Source organism: Dipodomys merriami, unplaced genomic scaffold (assembly GCF_024711535.1).
Source record: "Dipodomys merriami isolate MVZ:Mamm:240054 unplaced genomic scaffold, mDipMer1.0.p SCAF_3, whole genome shotgun sequence".
Classification (NCBI taxonomy): domain Eukaryota; kingdom Metazoa; phylum Chordata; class Mammalia; order Rodentia; family Heteromyidae; genus Dipodomys; species Dipodomys merriami.
This window is the reverse complement of record NW_027204492.1, coordinates 6,967,437-6,986,784: the sequence shown is the minus strand read 5'-3', so window position 1 is coordinate 6,986,784 and position 19,348 is coordinate 6,967,437. Positions and strand designations below refer to the sequence as shown.

At 35.4% G+C, this 19,348-nt stretch overlaps 1 non-coding gene across 1 annotated transcript; it reads right to left on the bottom strand.

The window, feature by feature from the left end:
- Positions 1 to 4,166: 4,166 nt before the first annotated feature.
- LOC138840573 (small nucleolar RNA SNORA40) lies at positions 4,167 to 4,294 on the bottom strand. The gene has a single exon (XR_011376136.1). It is a non-coding gene; the product is annotated as a small nucleolar RNA SNORA40 (small nucleolar RNA).
- Positions 4,295 to 19,348: the final 15,054 nt, after the last annotated feature.

Sequence of the window (19,348 nt, the reverse complement as noted above, 5' to 3'; positions counted from 1 at the left end):
AGAAAAGAAATACCTGGTTCTTATTCAATTTTCTACAGGAGGAAGGAATGAAAAGTACATTTGTCTGCCCTCTAGTTTGTAAGTGTTCATGGAGTCTAAACTCAATAATTAGAACTTTCTCCAAAAGACATCATATTTTAAGACAAATTTTGTCTTGTCTAATATAAGCTATTTAAGTAACTTCCTATTATTCTATCATAACAGTACAATTAAACTTGAATTCAACAATATTAATCTTTTAGCATTGTAACTCTGAGAAAACCAGGGAGAGAAGGAAAATGAATCAACATAGTAAAAGTTCAAGTGGTATGAGTGCTTACTTTGAGAAGAACAGATCATGGACAGTACTCAGGCCATCAGTTCAAGTCCCCAGTTCAGCAAAATAAAAAACACAAAGTTAGACAGCAAAAGAATACTGGGAAACCAATTTCAACAGTTCTCAGAAGTAAAAATGGTTGATAGGTGAAAAAATGTTCAATATATTTAGTAAAAAAATACAATCAAAACTGAACTATGATTCCATCACACAATTGTCAAAATTGAAATTATTTGTTAGAAAAAAGGAAGCTGTAATTTCTGGCAAGGATGGGAGATAAGGTGTGTACAGACTATTGTTAGGAATGTAAACTAATGAAACCATGGAAATCAACATGAAGATTGCTCAAAATTAAAATATTATAAAAATGCTCTGATACTACTGAGCATATATGCCCAAATTAGTGTAAAACAATATAGAAGATATATGTGTTTATATACTTGTATATGAATAACCATTGCAGCTATATTGACATTTGTCAAAAGATGGCATCAACAGTTGTCCCCATATGATAATGGATATAGAAAATCTGACATATATATTTTTCCTAAAAGGAAAGTGAATAGATCTGAATTTTTACTTTGATCAAACTAAGACAATCACAAAAAGTCATGTACCATCTACTCAATTGTGGAATTTAGACTTTAAAGATAGAGATAGGTAGACCGGTAGGCAGATGTGTATAAGTGCTTTGTAATTCCCAAGTAAGATAATTATACTTTTCACCTTAGATCATATCCTGCATGCGGATCCTCTGACATCTTCCCTAGCTATGTGAAGTGAAGACAACTACGTAAGTTGTTCTTACTTTATTTTCAGCACTGTTCCAGGAATATCACAATATATCAACTTTGAATGTACATACACTTAAGGCCTATGGAGTGCTCAGGGCAATATACTTTGGCAAGAATCACTCAAGCTATGTAGATTTGATCTATTCACCTGGAAGATGGTTAGGATCAACAGAGAAGCTGGTTCACTTTTAAATGTCTTCTAACAGAACTCAACAGACTTCAGGCCACATTGATGGTATGTAACCAGTAACTGTTCCTGTGGAAAGGACTTTAGAAAAGAAGGAATTAGAGACATAAACACACCCAAAGTCAAAGAAAGGATATGAAGAATACTCAAACTAAGCTCTTTACAATCCAGAAATCATACCTATGAAGAATTAGGTGAACTATCCTCCAATGAAAATGTAGCCTGAAACATACCCTTTACTAACACCAAGCATTCTGATTTAGGTAACACCGAATGGCATGACAAATTTTAAGGTAATGTCCCAGCAGAGCCCATCGTCTATTGTATATTAGAATATACTCCAAAAACTCTGAAGTATGCAGTCCAAATTTATACATTATAATGTCTTAAGCAATAAGTAACTATTATTCAGCACACACACATACACACACACACACACACACGCACACACACGCACACACACACACACACATTCTCCAGAACTCCAGAATACACTGCCTCCTTTCCATTACACTCACCTGAGTGAGTATCACAGTAAAAAAACAGCCTTATTCCCATTTTTCTCTCCTGTTACAAAGAACTATAGAATCCAGTATTTCTTTCTTTGAACTTGGTAGAGTTAAGGATGTACTACTGATGCCACGTTGTGTGATGATATGTACTCCCAGACAGCATAAAACCTGGAAGTTTTCAGGACTGTTCTAATTATTTCATGTTACCAGAAACTTGGATTTATTTACCTCTATATCCAACAGGAGACCAACTCATTTACTTTCCCTTGATTACCTGAGGCATTTGAGATCTTCTTTATTCTTACTTAGCTGTATGACTTTCAGCACCATGGGTGAAACTGATCTCTTTTCTCCTTGGAAAGAATGGAACATCTTCTATATGATAGTCCTGTAACCTGTAATGTCAAAAATCAAAACTAGAAAACATCAGATGACAGTTATGTACTAGAGGCATATAAGAAATACCAGACCAGCGATGGGAAGGGGAAACAAAGGAGGAGGCAACAATGCTTGATAACGCCCATGTAATTGTACCCCTCTGTACGGTATTTTCACAATAAAAAAAAAGAAATACCAGACCAAAAGGATGAAAAGTCCTTGGACCTTCTCTCATTATCATACCCATCTAAAAAAGACATTGGTAAGCTCAGACAACAACCTGTCACTGCGAGTTGAGTGAGTAAAATCTTTCCAAGAACAGAACACACTGCATCAATTAATGACTATCCTCAAAATTTTCCTTCCATAAACATCAATGATCTTAGTAGACCACGTGATCAGGAGTCTTAATGAATTTATTTGCAATACTGGAGTACTACACTACCCCTCACAAAGAGTTGTTTTCTCCATGTAGCTCTTCAGACCTGTTGTATACAATAAGATACGAGAGTTATCATTGGCTGAGCTCCTATAAGGAAAGACCTACACTTCTCAAAATTCCTGGCCATGAATCCATGCTTTCTGTAAAACTCAAACATTTAAACTCCTGGAAGCAAGGGATTCTAGTGACATCCAAAGAATACATTTAGCAAAGTAAGCATCCTGAGAAATACACAGTCTAAAATTCCCTATCCAGAGGCGAAACACAAAACAATTAACCCTGGTGAGCATTACTTCATTGCTTGTATTACTACCTTCATATGGATGAACATTACTTCATTACTTGTATTACTACCTCAGCATGGGTCACATGATCTTTAGCTATGTTAATGGATAATAGTAACAATATGATAGAAGACATTCTTGTTTGTCTGTTTCAGGGATATAAAAATGAATCAGATCCCCTCTATATTCATTATCTAAAATTCTGTTAGTGCTCATATTGTAGAAACACAAAAATCAAAGTGTTTTCCAGAAGCATAAGAAATAGTGAATTAAAAGCCATTCATGAGTTCAAGGAACACAACTCAGAATATCTGCACTGCATTACCAACATAAAAAGCAAGATTATAAAACCTATGAAGGTGTGAACCTTACTCCAACTACAGATTCATACTTCATATTAAGTTTATTTAACTGGCTATAAAATATGTGAATCAAAATCATTTATGATACACTGCATTTGAGGTTTGTGGTGAATCTTTCATTGTTTAGAGTTACCAGGCATAGGAAGTTCAATTGAGCCAAATCACTTAGGACAGTTCTCATTACATGGTTAATATGTAAGCCACTGTCCTAGCTGTCTACAGCCCACCAGGCAGTGTTCTGCACTACTCCTTACATTCCTTGATTCTTGAACCCACTGACTAAAGATTTCTAGGCATTCAGTGTCAATGTGTGGAGATAGTAAAATGAACTCCCTCTTATTAAACTAATACCAGCCAATTAAAAAAAAGTCCTAAAACTACACAGTGCAGCGGATTTGCCTGGATTATGGCTACATTATAGATTCTCTCAAATTCCTATTGGCCTCTTGTTTCCATTTGCTGGATTTCATTTTGATAAATATTATTTTTTGGGGGGGGGTCTGGTCGTGGGGCCTGAACTCTCGGCCTGGGTGCTGTCCCTCAGCTCTTCACCTCAAGGGTAGCGCTCTACCACTTGAGCCACAGTGCCACTTCTGGCTTTTTTCTTTTTGCTTATGTGGTGCTGAGGAATCAAGCCCAGGGCCTCAAGCATGCAAGGCAAGCGCTCTATCACTGAGCCACCTTCCCAGCCCCAAATATCTTTTTTTTTTTATCATAAGACAAACACAGGTATTGGACCTTAGTGTTCCTCTACTAAGAATATCCTCTGTTGGCCTCACTGTGTGTGAATCCCTAGAGAACGGTATAATTTATCACATCTCTGTGTGTTTTTTAACCATTCAGTATGTTTACTTGGCCACTGTCCAGAAAACTAACAGTAACAAATGGTAGCATGTTCCTCATTATATGTCCAAAAACTCATACTCATCAATGAGTTCTGGGTTGAAAATGAGAGTTTACTGTTTGCACCTGTTTTTAAGTCTTTGTTACACATTAAACAAAGACATTCCACAAGTGCTATCAATACATAATTTGATTCTTTAAAGTGATAACGGAGATGGCAAAAGAATAATCGTGCCGGGCACCAGTGGCTCACCCTTGTAACCCTAGCTACTAAGGAGGCTGAGATTTGAGGATCATGGTTCAAAGACAGCCTGGGCAGGAAAGTCCGTGAGACTCTTATCTCCAATAAAAACCACTAGAAAACTGGAAGTGGTGCTGTGGCTCAAGCAGTAGACTGTTCACATTGAGCTCAAGAGCGCAGGGACAGTGCCCAAGCCCAGAGTTCAAGCCCCATGACCACCACCACCAACAACAAAATAATGGTGTTCACATTAAAATTATCTTCTCAGACAAAGGTAATCACTTCTATGTTATGATCTGAAATATTAACTTGTGTATTTTTATCTGTAAATCTCAGAATTTGAAACTGTCTTGAAGAATCATATATACTAGTGGCATCCATTAGGCAAAGTACCATTTCTGAAACCACTTCCACTGCTGTTTTATAAAAAACTCACAGGACAAAATATACCATAGCTTTGATGAGTCTTAATGCATCCAATGACATACCTATCTCATTTATCTTCTTGACCATACACAGTTCTGTCTCTTAGCACACACAGAATATACTGAAGGTGTTGATCAGCTAAGAACCCATCACAGCATGTTATCTGCTCCTAAAACTAAATTCAGTTGTAATAAGAAACAACACATTTTTCTTCAACATAGATGTTCCTCAATGCACATCATATTCATAGACAACTACCTGAATGACTGACACTATCAAGAAACCAAGCATAGTTTTCTTTTCTTCTATTAGAAAAAAAAACCTTAATGTCCTTCTTATATTCCTTGTTACACAGAATTATATATGGTGTAGATGTACTACTGAATGTGTTATTGAGCTATTTATTATTGGCCTTCATGAGAGCTGAGTGGGCATGTCAAGTACATGTATGGTGCATATTATCATCTTTTAGATTCTATCACACTGCTAGGCCTTGTGAGCATTAATGTACCCAAAGAAGTCACGATTGTTATTCATATAAACAGAACTTCATCCTCTAGATTCTACCAAATCGCTGGACTTTGTGAGCATTAATCTACTCTAAGAAGTCACAATTAAGCTTTAGCCACATAATCAGAACCTCTTAAAGTAGCACACTGCTCACGACATAAAGAAAATTGCATCCTCCACTTCCATCATCCCCTGCTCTTTTCAGAAGTATTCAACTTTCTGACAAACCTCAACAATGAACCTTTTAATCACAGATACAGGAAAGAACAACTCAATTGTCCTTTACCTTAGCTCTCTTCTGCCACGAGTACCTTTGTATTTTTGGGTTATACCATGATAAAGGGAGCTATTATTTCATTCTCAATCATAGACTGTAAGAATTTCATGAGCATACTGCCATTTTTAAGTACTAGTCACACACAGTAAAAGTGACCCAGAAAAAGTGACCCGGACATTTCTAAATAGGATACTGTATACAGACATTTGGGACTACAGGTGGTTTTCTAGCAATCATCATTCTGGCAGAATTCATCGTTGGTTTCATATTTCATGACACCTAAACACTGAAATTTTTATTTATGAATCCTTTGATATACCATCTCTCCAGAGCACATTCAATCCCTCCCTCTATGTTAATGATATGACCTCTGTTAATGTGAATCAGAAATTAAAAAATAAGGATAAGCTGATCCAGAAACTATCTCAACTCAAAGACAAATAGTATACATTATAAATAATGTTAAAGAGTATTTCCTACCTGGGTATGCATTTCAGAGGTTCCTGGTCATCTATCCCCACCATCTCTAATCCAACACATCCATGTATTTTGTAACCTTACATTATCCAGTGAGATGCCCCTGACTAAGCACTGCACACAGCCTGCTGAAGGTATAGGTACTGTGCCACCCAGTTCTATCAACCCCCATAAGATAGGAGTGCTCATATTATTCTGTGACCATGAACCTTGAATTTATCAATTCAAACTGATAAATAAAAAACTGATAGATAAACTTCTTTCTCCCTTACCCCTTCAAACCTGGTGAATTCTGTTTTGGTGTTTACCCCAAAAATTTCATAAACCAAGAGTAAAGCTTAATAAAAAGGACTTACTCTCAAGTATACCTGGAGCTACAATATTATCTGTCATGCACTGGTTAAATTCTTCAGTTGATGAAGAATTCCATGTGCTTTATTTCATATAGAGAAAGAAGTATTCTATTAAATATAATAAAAATGACTACAGTCATTCTACAGGATGTGCTGCATATAGTGTCATGTATGAGCAACTGATTTTGTAATGGTTTTCAGCATTCCTTTAATCTTCATGAATATAACTCTAGTAGCTCAGGGAATAGGGGAAAGGGTTGAAAAAATAGGAGAAAGGGTTGAAAAAACTTATCAAACTTAAAAAGTTTTGCATCAGAAACAAACTGAATTGTCATACGTATCCTTATATTTTGGGGAAATTCAAATCAATCTGATTATGGGAAAGGTTTCCAACATATTTACAGACACTTCCAGAATGGTGCTCTTACCTGCTATTTAACTGCTAACTGCCAGTTCACCTGGAATAAAGAATAAATTAGTTCTTAGGTATGCTGTCCTATTAAAGAAGGAAAATGTAAATAAACTCTGTGTTTATAACCTCTGAATTGTAAATATTTAGTCTTTAATTTTGATTTTTTTTTATTGTGAAAATACCATACAGAAGGGTTCCAATTACATGGGCAAGGTAATGAGTACATTTCTTATCAAGCATTGTTGCCTCCTCCTTTGTTTCCCCTTCCCATCTCCCACCCCCAAGCACCTTGGCCCCCTGCCAAAGTTGTAAAGTTTGTTTTTTCAACGTAACGACTTGTACATCTCATTTTTGCAATGGGTCCACCTGTATCCCTATTTAAATGGTTTGTTTTTGCCCTTCCCCTCCACAAATTATACCAACATCAAATACAATGAAAGCAGGGTTATACCGTGGGGGAGGGACATATAAAGCAACAAAGAAATCATCATATAAATACATTAGAAACAATCGCAAGAAAGAGAAAAAAACATTTGAATATTTATCTTGGAGTTCATTTCACCTAACATCAACTTATTTGACTTTTTCAGCTTGTCTCAGACATATATACTAGTTATTGCAAATAAGGAAAACCATGGGACCTATGTTTCTTTGGGCCTGGCTTACTTCACTTAATATAATTTTTTTCCAAGTCTTTCCATTTCAAAGCAAACTTGTCCAAATTCAGAAACATTCTCCCTGACCACAAGGGAATAAAATTAGAACTCAACATCAAAAGCCACCAAAGAAAGTTCTGTAACACATGGAGGCTGAACAACATACTGTTGAATCACCAGTGGGTCATAGGAGAGATTAGAAACGAAATTCAAATGTTCATGATATTCAACAAAAATGAGCACACAAATTACCAGCTCCTCTGGGACACAGCAAAGGCAGTACTCAGAGGCAAGTTTATAGCTCTGAGTTCCTACATCAACAAATTGGAGAGATCTGAAACCAACAATTTAATGAGACATGTGAACCTCCTTGAAAAAGAGCAGCAAGATAAACTAAATCCAGTAGATGGAAGAAATCATTACAATTAAATCAGAATTAAATGAATTAGAATCCAAAAAAACCATAGAAAGAATCAACAAACAAAGAGTTGGTTCTTCTTAAAAATTAACAAAACTGACAGATCCTTAGCAAATCTTATCAGAAAAGGAAGAGAACACACCTAAATAAATAAACTCAGAGATGTAAATGTTTACTGTTGAAGGATGGATAAAAAGTACCCTAAGGAGTTTTAGAAGTATCTTAAGGATTCCCAAGTCTTAAGAGAAATCAACATCAACCTGAGTCAAGGGTAGATCTTCAACTGCTCTGCTGTATACCTCCATCAGCAAACAGCATGCACAACCACAGGTCCCTAAAGGGAACCTGTCATATATGGTAGAGCGAGCTGTACCTTTTCCAGTAGTACACAGTACACAGCAGGCTGAATTTAGTTTGCTGTCCTAGTAAGCCCCAACATTCCTCACATAGTTTAGCACTACTCCAAATACTTCCGATACCTCATTACTTGTTTATTCTTAAATGTTACAGAATGCCTATATCACTGTTTTACCTTAAGTCTCACCCACCTTTTCATCTGTTATTTGCTTGGATGCTGATCAGGGCCAAAAGGAAGAGCTTGCTTGCATTTCATGTCTTGTTAGGAAGAAAAAGAATCTCTTTCATCTTCATGTATTTAATATGGGTAAATACTGATGATTAAGAAAATTCAAATTAAACATGATTATTCCTAATTACTAGAGACAGACAAAGCATACCTGTAACACTGAAAGACATCCTATAATTATCCACATCTAGAAGACCAAACTTCTGTGTCTCATAGATAACTGTAATATGCAGCTCCACTGTCTGGCATGCATCACCAAGAGTATTGTGCAGGATATCCTTCATGTGTTAAGTGCTAACATCGGCAACCCCCAACATCTGCTGAAACTTTTATCACTTCTGCAATAGAGAATATTACCTACATTTCAACATAACATATTCATGAAATTGAGAGGCCAATCAACCCACTGTCCTTCAGTGATTGTTTTGCTAAGCAGTTGTGCACATTTAGTCACTTCAGGTGAAACACTGTTATTTCCCAGCAATAACTTTCTGTTTACCACCCTTGTAATATCAAGTATATTAAGTTTCCATCTCATTCATCTCACCTCTGTATGTTCCTGTTAAGAAAGTTCCTTTTCCTATATCCTTCCTAGCATTTGTTGCTCATATTCTTAATGAAGGGCATTCTTACTGGGGAATGATGGAATTTTAGTGTTGTTTTGCATTTCATTTATGTCTAAAAATATTCCATAACTTTTCATGTATTTATTGGTTATTTTTACTTCTGAGAAGCATCTAATTAGCTTCTTTGCCCATTCATTCATTTTATTTTTATTTTGGAGGTTTAGGGTTTTTTAGCTCTTTTTATATTCTAGATATGAGGATCTTGCTTTTCAGATGTATCACTGGAAAACATCTCCAACTCTGTAGTCTTTCTTCTGAACAAATCTAAGCTTATGATTATTATACAACCTCACAGCTTCAGATTTCTCATGAGGAGTTATAATGACACAATTCAAGATCCTTTAAGGATATGAAAAAGAGCAGAAAAGAACATATTTCCTATTTCAAACTATGATATTCCAAGTTTATAAATTTTATTTTCATGACACATCCAACTTTATATGTGAAATCATAAATGTCTTAGGTCATTAACCATGCTCAATATTATTTTTAAATTCTCAATCTTTCAAAATTTTCTCTTCCAATTGCAATCTTCTGGTAAACAGTCTTGGGAACTCTTTTCTTTTCTAGGTATACATTCACCACATGATGAACACTTTCAGTCTAATACTTTCCATTACTCTCTGCATGCCTATAATGCCCGTATTCAACTAGTTCTAGAACTCCCTCTTGAAAGCTACAGAGTAATACTGAACAGTTGAAAACGGGACTTTGTACTGAAACCCATTAACTAGATAAAAACAGGAGCAAGTCTTAGTAACATAAGCTCCATTTTCTGCATTTACATTTTTATTATCATCTTTAGGTCACTGTACAAAAAAGTTGCCATTTAACAAAGTAGTTTATGAATGCAATATATCTTGATCTGTGTCACCCCTGAAATATTCCTTTTTCTATATCTATATTGGCAATAGGTCTTTGCTAACATTATCTCTCCATTTTCTGGCTTTGCCCCCAAACTGTCACCATACCTGGTATATGATAGCTAGAAACAATGTAACTAGAAACAACTCACATAAGGAAGTTAGCACTTTGAACCTAGACCCTACTATCTCAGTCTCATAAAGGACATTGAGCTTCAGGCTGTAAGTATAATTAATCATTTGAACTTCTTGACAAATATAAAGCATTTCTTATTTTCCTAACTTTGACAGATTTGCCATAAAAAATCATATGAAGATATGATTATCTGAAATTCACCAAAGAATATATATACACAAATATATTTATAAAAATATAATTTACGGGCTGGGAAGGTGGCTCAGTGGTAGAGCGCTTGCCTTGCATGCTCAAGGCCCTGGGTTCGATTCCTCAGCACCACATAAGCAAAAAGAAAAAAGCCGGAAGTGGCACTGTGGCTCAAGTGGTAGAGCGCTAGCCTTGAGCTGAAGAACTGAGGGACAGCGCCCAGGCCCAGAGTTCAGGCCCCACGACCGGACCCAAAAAAAAATATATATATATATAATTTACCAGAAACGTACACATTATCCTGCCCATGTAATTGTAACTCCTCTGTACAGTATGTTCACAAATAAAATAAAATTAAATTAAAAAAAAAGACACATTCAAAAAAATATATAATTTACCAGCCAGGTGCCAGTGGCTCATGTCTGTAATCCTGGCTACTCAGGAGGCTGAGATCTGAGGATCGCAGTTCAAGGCCAGCCCAGTCAGGAAAGTGGCGCTGTGGCTCATGCAGTAGAGCGCTCACCTTGAGCTGAAGCTTGCAAGGACAGCGCCCGAGCCCAGAGTTCAAGTCCCACGACAACATACATATATATATGTATATATATGTATATATATATACAAGTATATATACATATATAAAATTTACCAGTATCAAAAAATATTGTTCATTTTCCTATTCACAACTGATGAGCTTCTTAGGCCATTGTGTATACCTCCATACTTTCTTCTGTTGGATGAAATCTTCTTTTTGTCTCAGTAGAGGAAATCTTGGGTTCATTCTGAAATTATATGGTTTTCTTGATCTATATTGACTCCAACTATGAACACTTCATTTTCATTGCTTTCAGTATTTTCTGTATTTTTCTGATTATAAGCCTATCTCCTGAAAGACATGTAATAAAATTGGTTAAACAAAAATAACTGGCGTCTTCCTATGTACAAGAAAAGTTTAGTATCTTGCTTTGATCATGCATCTGTCTATACTCAAAACCATTTTCTCTACATGCATTTTTCAATCATCTTGACCTCTAGAAAAGATAGGATGTATCAATAACAGGTATCCTTGCACTAACAATATTTTCCAATACAGTAAAAAGGAAAATCAGAGTCAGCTTAGCAAAACCATTTCTTTTTATAGACATCTGAAAAATACTTCAAGTAAAATTCAACAAAATATAACCTGTATACTGTCACTTTTTCATGAAGAACTTCCCTCTCCCAACATCAATTCTTTGTCCATTTAAAAGTAGAGTTCATGGTTCTATGTAAGATGATGTTTAAAAATATTCTGAACTATTTAACCTTTTACAGAATTATGTCACAGGCACTGTAATACATCTGCTTTCACAAACCTTTATTATCATATCTGGATCTCCACTGGGTAAGCATGAATGCTTTCACAGGAGAAATCACAAAAATTTGGATCTGGAGATAAAAGAGGATTTTTAACTTAGCCAAGTATGAGGTAGAAATGGGGGAACTTCTTGTAAATTTTTTCATTGTACCCTATGGCAAATCTGAGTTAATGACAGATCACCTTATAGAATACGATTTATCATGAAGAAACATATGAAGATATATTGAGAACATGGCACATTCAATCTCTTATGCCAATGATGAAAGGTAGGTCCTAGTTCATCCATTTTCCTGACCAGTTCCATTTTCTTTGAAATTTCTATTGGAGGCTACAATGCTTGATAAGAAATGTACTCATTATCTTGCCCATGTAATTGTAACCCCTCTGTACAGTATTTTCACAAGAAAAAAAGAAAAAAATAGACATTTCTATTTTCTAAATGTCTGTAACACACAATTTGTGAATATTCTTGTGATCAGTCTTGATAAGTCTTCTCTTTTCTAGAACTATATTCTCTCAGAAAATGAAAGTTTCCATTCCTATAGCTTCAATTACTCTCTGTATGTCTATGACACAAAACATGCTACCTGAGTTCTAAATCTATCTCCTGAAAGCTATTGAAGGTTCCTTAGTTAAAATGTGATATCCAAAAACTAGCTAAAAAGAGGAGCAAAGTTTGGGAGCACAAAATCCATTTTCCATGTGTTCAGATTTTTATTCTCAGCCATCCAAGATGTACAGGACTGACCAAAAGAAAACCTTATCATTTCGTTTATTTTTAAAAGTATATATATATATACATCTATTCCTTTGCACTAATTTTTTGTCTATTTAAATGTCAAGCTCCTATCTTTGCTCAAAAAATGTTGACAATGGAATGTAACACTCATATATCTTCTCTCAATTGCTTGTATGTCTGGACTTGCCAATTCTTTCCATTCTCTGTCCTTTCAGAGTTTGGTCATTTTGTATGGGGCAACTTGACATAGACAAGACCCGTGAAACTATAAGAAGATTTGAGCCTATACTCTAAAACTCTAGCTTTACTTACATTTACTTACCTATCCATGAAACAATGCCCTTGATAATTTTACACAGATGTTCACTTTGACCATCAGGACAAATCTAAGTCATTGCCTATTTTCCTAACTCACTGACAGATTATATATGATGCCAAAGATTTGAAATGCAGCAGATAAGACAAGTGGTAATTTTATATATGAAAAAATAATTTCTGAATTTTCGGAATGCCTCTGAGAAAAATAACCACTTCCAGAAAGACATAAAATAAAGCTGCTTAGAAAAAAGCATCAGCACCATACTATAGTATATGTATCTACTAGATTCAGGAGACACTAGTATCAATGCCTTTGTGTTATGTCTGCTGTTCTCAAAGTCATTCCCTCCACAATTACTATCCTGACCTCCTAAAAGCACAGGATGGATCCACATTATGTATCACAGGACTGATAATATTTTCAAAAAGGATAGGATATTTAGTCCAATACAATACCGATTATGACTACTGCACAACTTTAAAATAGCATTCAAATAATCTTCATCCAAAAGTCAACTTGATACTAGGAATTTTTCACTACAGATTCATCTCTATGCCTACCAAGAAGTCTAAAAATACAAACAAACAAAAAAACTAGATCTCATGGCTTTATGGCAGATGATGCATTACAATGGGGCTGATCTACTTAACTGGCCACATGCATAATCATGTCCTAAGTTCAGTATTATAACTCCTTTTTCTGCCATCAATTATTACCAGGGCTAGATCCAACTCTGCTGGATAAGCATAAGTGGTCAAACTTGACTCATGGAACTTGAGAAGTTTGGATGTAAAGACCTAAAGTTCATTTCTACATATCTAGGTTTTAGACAGCTACAGGGGAATTTCTTTTAGATTTATTTTTCAGTGATGATCACATCCTCAAATTTCTCATGAGAAATCATGAGAATACACTTGAAAATCATTTGATGAGAGTGAGATGATAAGAGTATATTTTCTATTGAAATCTGTATTACATACCTATAGATACTTTTTAATTTTTTAATTTGTTTTTGTCGGTCATGGGGACTGAACTCTGGGCCTGGGCACTGTCCCTCAGCTCTTCAGCTCAAGGTTACTGCTCTACCACTTGAGCCACAGTACTACTTCTGGCCTTTTCTGGTTATGTGGTGCTCAGTAATCAAAACCAGGGCCTTATGCATTAAAGGCAAGAACTTTACCACTGAGCCACGTTCCCAGCCTCCCTATAAACACTTTTAAGGCACATTCAATTTCTTATGTGCAACCAATAAAGATCCACAGTCATTCACCATCTCATAGGTAATTAGTTTTTCAATGTTTTCTTCCATTGTGTCTTACTGTTAGTATTCATATGATCAGTCTTGGAAACTCTTCTCTTTTTTGGTTGTCTATTTACTTAATTATTGAATGCTACCACTATCATAGCTTCCATTACTCTCTTATATCTATGGTGTCCAATATTCTCCTTGTATTGTAAAATCCCTCCTGACAGCTATAGCAAAAGATCAAATTGCTGAAAAGGTGATTTCATACTGGGGCCCCAAAATTAGATAAAAATTTCACATAGCACAGCCTCCAATTCTGAAATGTTTTCAATGTTTTATCCCAAGACATCTAGGATGTACAGGAATGACTGAAAAAAGATCATCACACTTCATGGAGTTGGTAAGCATGCATGCAACTCTAATTTTTCTACCCATTTTTTGTCTTTTAATAATAAAATTTCCCTCAAGAGATACAGATCTTCCTCATTAAAAATGAGCTGGTGCGATCCCAGCATAGCAGAGAGCACAGAGCATGTCCTTGCTTCCTGAGGCTGTCTCTGACATGATATTCAAAAAGGAACAACCTTGCCTGTCACCACTGTCGCACATACTCGCTAACTGGTGACATGTTAAACCAAACATTAGAAAGGGCTCAGGAGTCATCTGCATGGGAACTCTGAAAAAAGGATGGTGGGCAGAGGCAGGATAGCTGGAATGGGGAGAGGTTTGCCAGAAGTGATGGATAGACAGCCTTTCTCCCTCCCCAAGACAGTACAGCCCTCACTAAGCAGCCAAGTTCACCCTGACCTACCTTTTTTACATAAGATCTTTGTATGTAATAAAATCCAGGCAAGTGTTGGGTAGAAAACTTCAGGATAGTAGCTGAATTGGGTTAATGAGGGAAGAGGTACACTTTTCCATATTCTGCCTTAAGCTAATAAAATTTAAGCCTGAAAGAAATAAACATAAAAATTAAAAAACAAAGCCCTTATTTTCATGACAATGGCTCACAATGTATTTAAAATACTCATTGATCCTCCCTGGCTGACTTAATATATCCATTCTTTGGCCTTCTACAATACTATTGCTCTATATGGCATACTGGGGCTACTTGCCAGACCTTAGAAATAAAACCTCACAATACTTTGACCTGAATGCCAAAACTCCAGCTTCACTTACCTACATAGAAGATAACGCACTTTGAGATCTTTTTATAGATTTTTTTTGTAAATTTCACCTTTGTGACAAATCTATGTCACTGCTCATTTTCCTAACTCAGTAAGATATTCACCATGAGAAAATGTGTTAAGATACACAAGAGCATTTAAAATGTGGAGAATAAATCTAAAATGCCTCAAAATGGACTGAACATCTAAATTACTTTCTTTCATTGTCATGTCTCAGGATCAGTATAACTCTATTCTCTGCCATGTAATATTACCATGGCTAGATGCATGGGTAAGTGTTGAATGATCAGGTGTGACTTGTACAATCATAGAAGAATGGGGGTGAAAATCAAAAATACACTCTCATTTTCTTTGAGATAGGAGCAGCACTTCTTGTAAATTTTCACATTTTACCCTCAAGAGAAATCTGAGCATGTGATTATTATACAATTTCATGAGTCTCAGATTCGCCAATAGAATTCATGAGGATACACATTAAGATACTTTGAGAACAAGAGAGAGAACAGAATAGTTTATCTTGTATTTCAAACTATATTTCATGACTACATTTTCTAGAATAAATTCAACTTAGTATGTATCACCCTTAAAGGTTGTAGGTCATTTGTCATCCTCACAAGTATATTTTTCTTTTTTAATTTTTTTATTCCGGTCATGGGGCCCTCAGCTCTTCAGCTCAAGGCTAGTGCTCTACCACTTGAGCCACAGCGCCACTTCTGGCTTTTTTTTTCTTTTTGCTTATGTGATGCTGGGGAATCAAACCCAGGGCCTCATGCATGCAAGGCAAGCGCTCTACCACTGAGCCACCTTCCCAGACCCACAAGTATATTTTTCAATGTTTGTCTTCCATTGAATCATAATATTAGCACTCTTGGGATCATTCCTGAAAAGTCCTTTCTGGTTTTGCACTCACTTCATGGATGATCACTTACAGTATCATACTTTAAATATTCTTTGTATGTCTGTATCAGAATATTTTAGTTGATTTCTAAAATTTCTACTTTAAATTTAAAGAGTAAATTTGCTTATTTGGAAGCTACCTTCTTACTGGAGCATAAAACTAACTAAAAACAAGTAAGCTTAGGAAGCCTAGCCTCCATTTTCTTTGGTCAATTTTTGATCATTTTGTATCCAAGAAATATAGAATGGACTTAAAATAGACCATAACACTTCTCTGAAAATTTTTGAGTGCATACAATTCTTCCTCTCCCACAGTGTTTTTGTAATGAAATATAAAGCAACTATGTTTACTTGGTGATGAATAAAACAGGGATGAAATGCTCATTTACCCAGCCCTAATTGGTGGAATACGTATCCCACCTAATCTCTCCATTCTTTTGATCCACCCCATTAACGTCTGTTTTTATATCAAATAGGAGCAAATTGTCAAACTTGTGCTGTGAAATTTTGCAGGAGTTTGAACCTGGACCATATGATGCCAACTACACTTGCCTAAAAATAAGAATGTATTTGAGGAATTCATGCAGTATTTTAATTTTCCTAACTCAATGACAAGTTTCCCATGGGAAAACATGTGAAGACATTCAAAACATCTGAAATGAAGCAGAACATAGAAAATGTTACATTTCTAAACATATTTTTGATAACAAAATATAAATTTCTTATTGTTCACATTTTCTAGGTAACATTATTCAGCTTAATAGCTCAATAACTCTAGCTCTACAGTCTCTTTATGCTGGATGCTATTTTCCTTTTGTTCTGTGCTAGTTCTAGGGTTTAAACTCAGGGCCTAGGTGCTGTCCCTAAGCTTTTTTTTTCTCAATCATTTGAGCTCTATCTCCATTTCTAGCTTTTTGGCAGTTAATTGGAGAGTCTCACAAACTTTCCTGCCCCAGCTGGTTTTGAATCATATTCCCTGAATAGCTAACCATATTTCCTGAATAGCTAAGATTATAGGCATGAGCCCCTGAAACCAGCTCTGTTTTTGAATTTTTTAATCTCATCCCTAGAAAATTCTGGGTTGTCTTAGAAACTCATTTCTTTTTTCAGCTCTACAATCCCTCCAACGATGAACATTTTATTTTCATTACTTTCTGTATTTTCTGCACACTGCTGACAAAACTACCTCCTGACAGACACATAATAGCATTGCTTCGTAAAAAAAAAAAAAAACGACTATTAGGGTGCATAAATCAGTTAAATGCAGGAAAATAGCTTGGTATCTCTAATTCAATTTTGTATGTCTTTGTTCAAAGCCATTCTCACTTCACCTACGCATCAATTTGGCCACCAGAAAGAAAATGATGTAACAGTACCATGGCTACCAGGACTGATAATTGTCTCAACATTCTTAGATTTCTAATGAGGCTTATGAGGCTTTGTGATTCTTCAGAATGTATGAGACAGAGTATAAAATATTTTGTATTGCAAATTATAATGATATTTCTCATCGTTAAAATTTTAAGGCCCATTCAACATCAGTGTGCCACCAATAGGTTCTAGAGTATTCATTATCCTCAACAGTTATCTTTTTTTTTTAAGTTTCCCTTCCATTGAATCTTACCATCATTCTTCCGGAGAACTACTCTCTTTTCTACTTCATGTTCGAACATTTCTAGTCTAAATATTAATTGCTCTCTGTATATCCATCATAATCAATATTCTACTAGTTGGACTGTAAAATCTTTACATGAAAGCTACAGAATACAATGGCTTAGCTAAAAAGCTGACTTTGTATTGGGTCCCCAAAAGTAGCTGAAAGCAGGAACAAACTTTGGAAGAACAGTCACAATTTTATATCTGCATGCACTTTTTGATGACCTAGAGTTCAGGAAGTACATCCATGACTGAAATAGACCATACATTTGTTTAATTTTTTTCATTATGCCAATAGCTGCAAGTTTGCCAAAAATTATGTTTGGGTGTTTAAACATAAAGCAGTTTTTTTTTCTACATATGGCTGACAATGTGCTATGATGCTGACTGACCTTCTTTCTTATTGGTGGTATGTCTTGGCCTATGTAATTATTCAATTTTTCTGTATTCCTCAGTATTTTCATTTTATATGGTATATTGATGTTACTTGCCAGACTTTACATATAAAATTTTAGAGGAGTTGAACCTTGACTCTTAAGTCCCAGCTTTACTTATCAATATAAGAGATAACAGTATTAAGAGCTTTTGGTAGATATTCTCATTTGACCTTCATTTCAAGTCTTAGTCACTATATTTTCCAATCTCACTGATTCATCTCAGGAAAACATTTGAAAAAAATATTAAGATAACTTGATATGCAACAGAGAACAAAGTTATGTTTTTCAACATAATATGACCTGTCAAAAATAAAATTCTTACATTTTAGATTATCATCATTCAGGTTCTTAGGTTAATGCCTGCACTTTTAGAATGACTTATGCTATATCTTTCTTTGTTGATTTCCTCACAACTAGTTCTTTACTTCAGTCTTAGAAACTCTAATTTTCTGTATCTATATTGACTTTAGAGATAAACACTTCATTTTTGTTTTTTTTCTATTTTCTGTATGCCTCTGACAATAGTATGAACATCTTGAAATACATAGAATAAGGTTGTTTAGATTAAAACACTAGGATCTTACCAGGTACATTGATCAACAAATGCAGGACAAAAGCTTGGTACCACTATCACAATTTTGCTCATGTCTTTACTCAAAAATATTCTTTAGGAACTGGTGCTGTGGCTCAAGTAGTAGAGTGCCAGCCTTGAGCTGAAGAGCTCAGGGATGGCACCCAGGCCCAGAGTTCAAGCCCCACGACAAAAAATAGTATTCTTTAAATACTTGTCAATCAACTAATCATCTAGAAAATATGGGATATATCAATAATGTATTATCCAAAGTCATTTAAAAATGGTTAAGATTTTCCGAGTGAAATGAAATAATCAGCACAGCGATGATGACTTCTCTAGAACTTGATAAAAGATTATTCAAGTAAGGTTCCACAGGAATATATCTGACACAGATTTTTCACTAATGACCCATCTATGCACTAGCACCAATTCTTTGTCCTTGAAAAAGTAGAGCACATAACTCTATGTCAGATGATACCTGATAATAGGCCAACTTGTTTCATGGTCCTCTAATATAACACTTTCACTGCTAAACAATCCATTTAAATTCCCTGACATTTATTCTTGCAAGATTGGGATCCATCTCAGCCAGATAAGAATAAGGGCTCACATCTGAGTTTTGGAAACTCACAAGTTGGATCAGAAAGA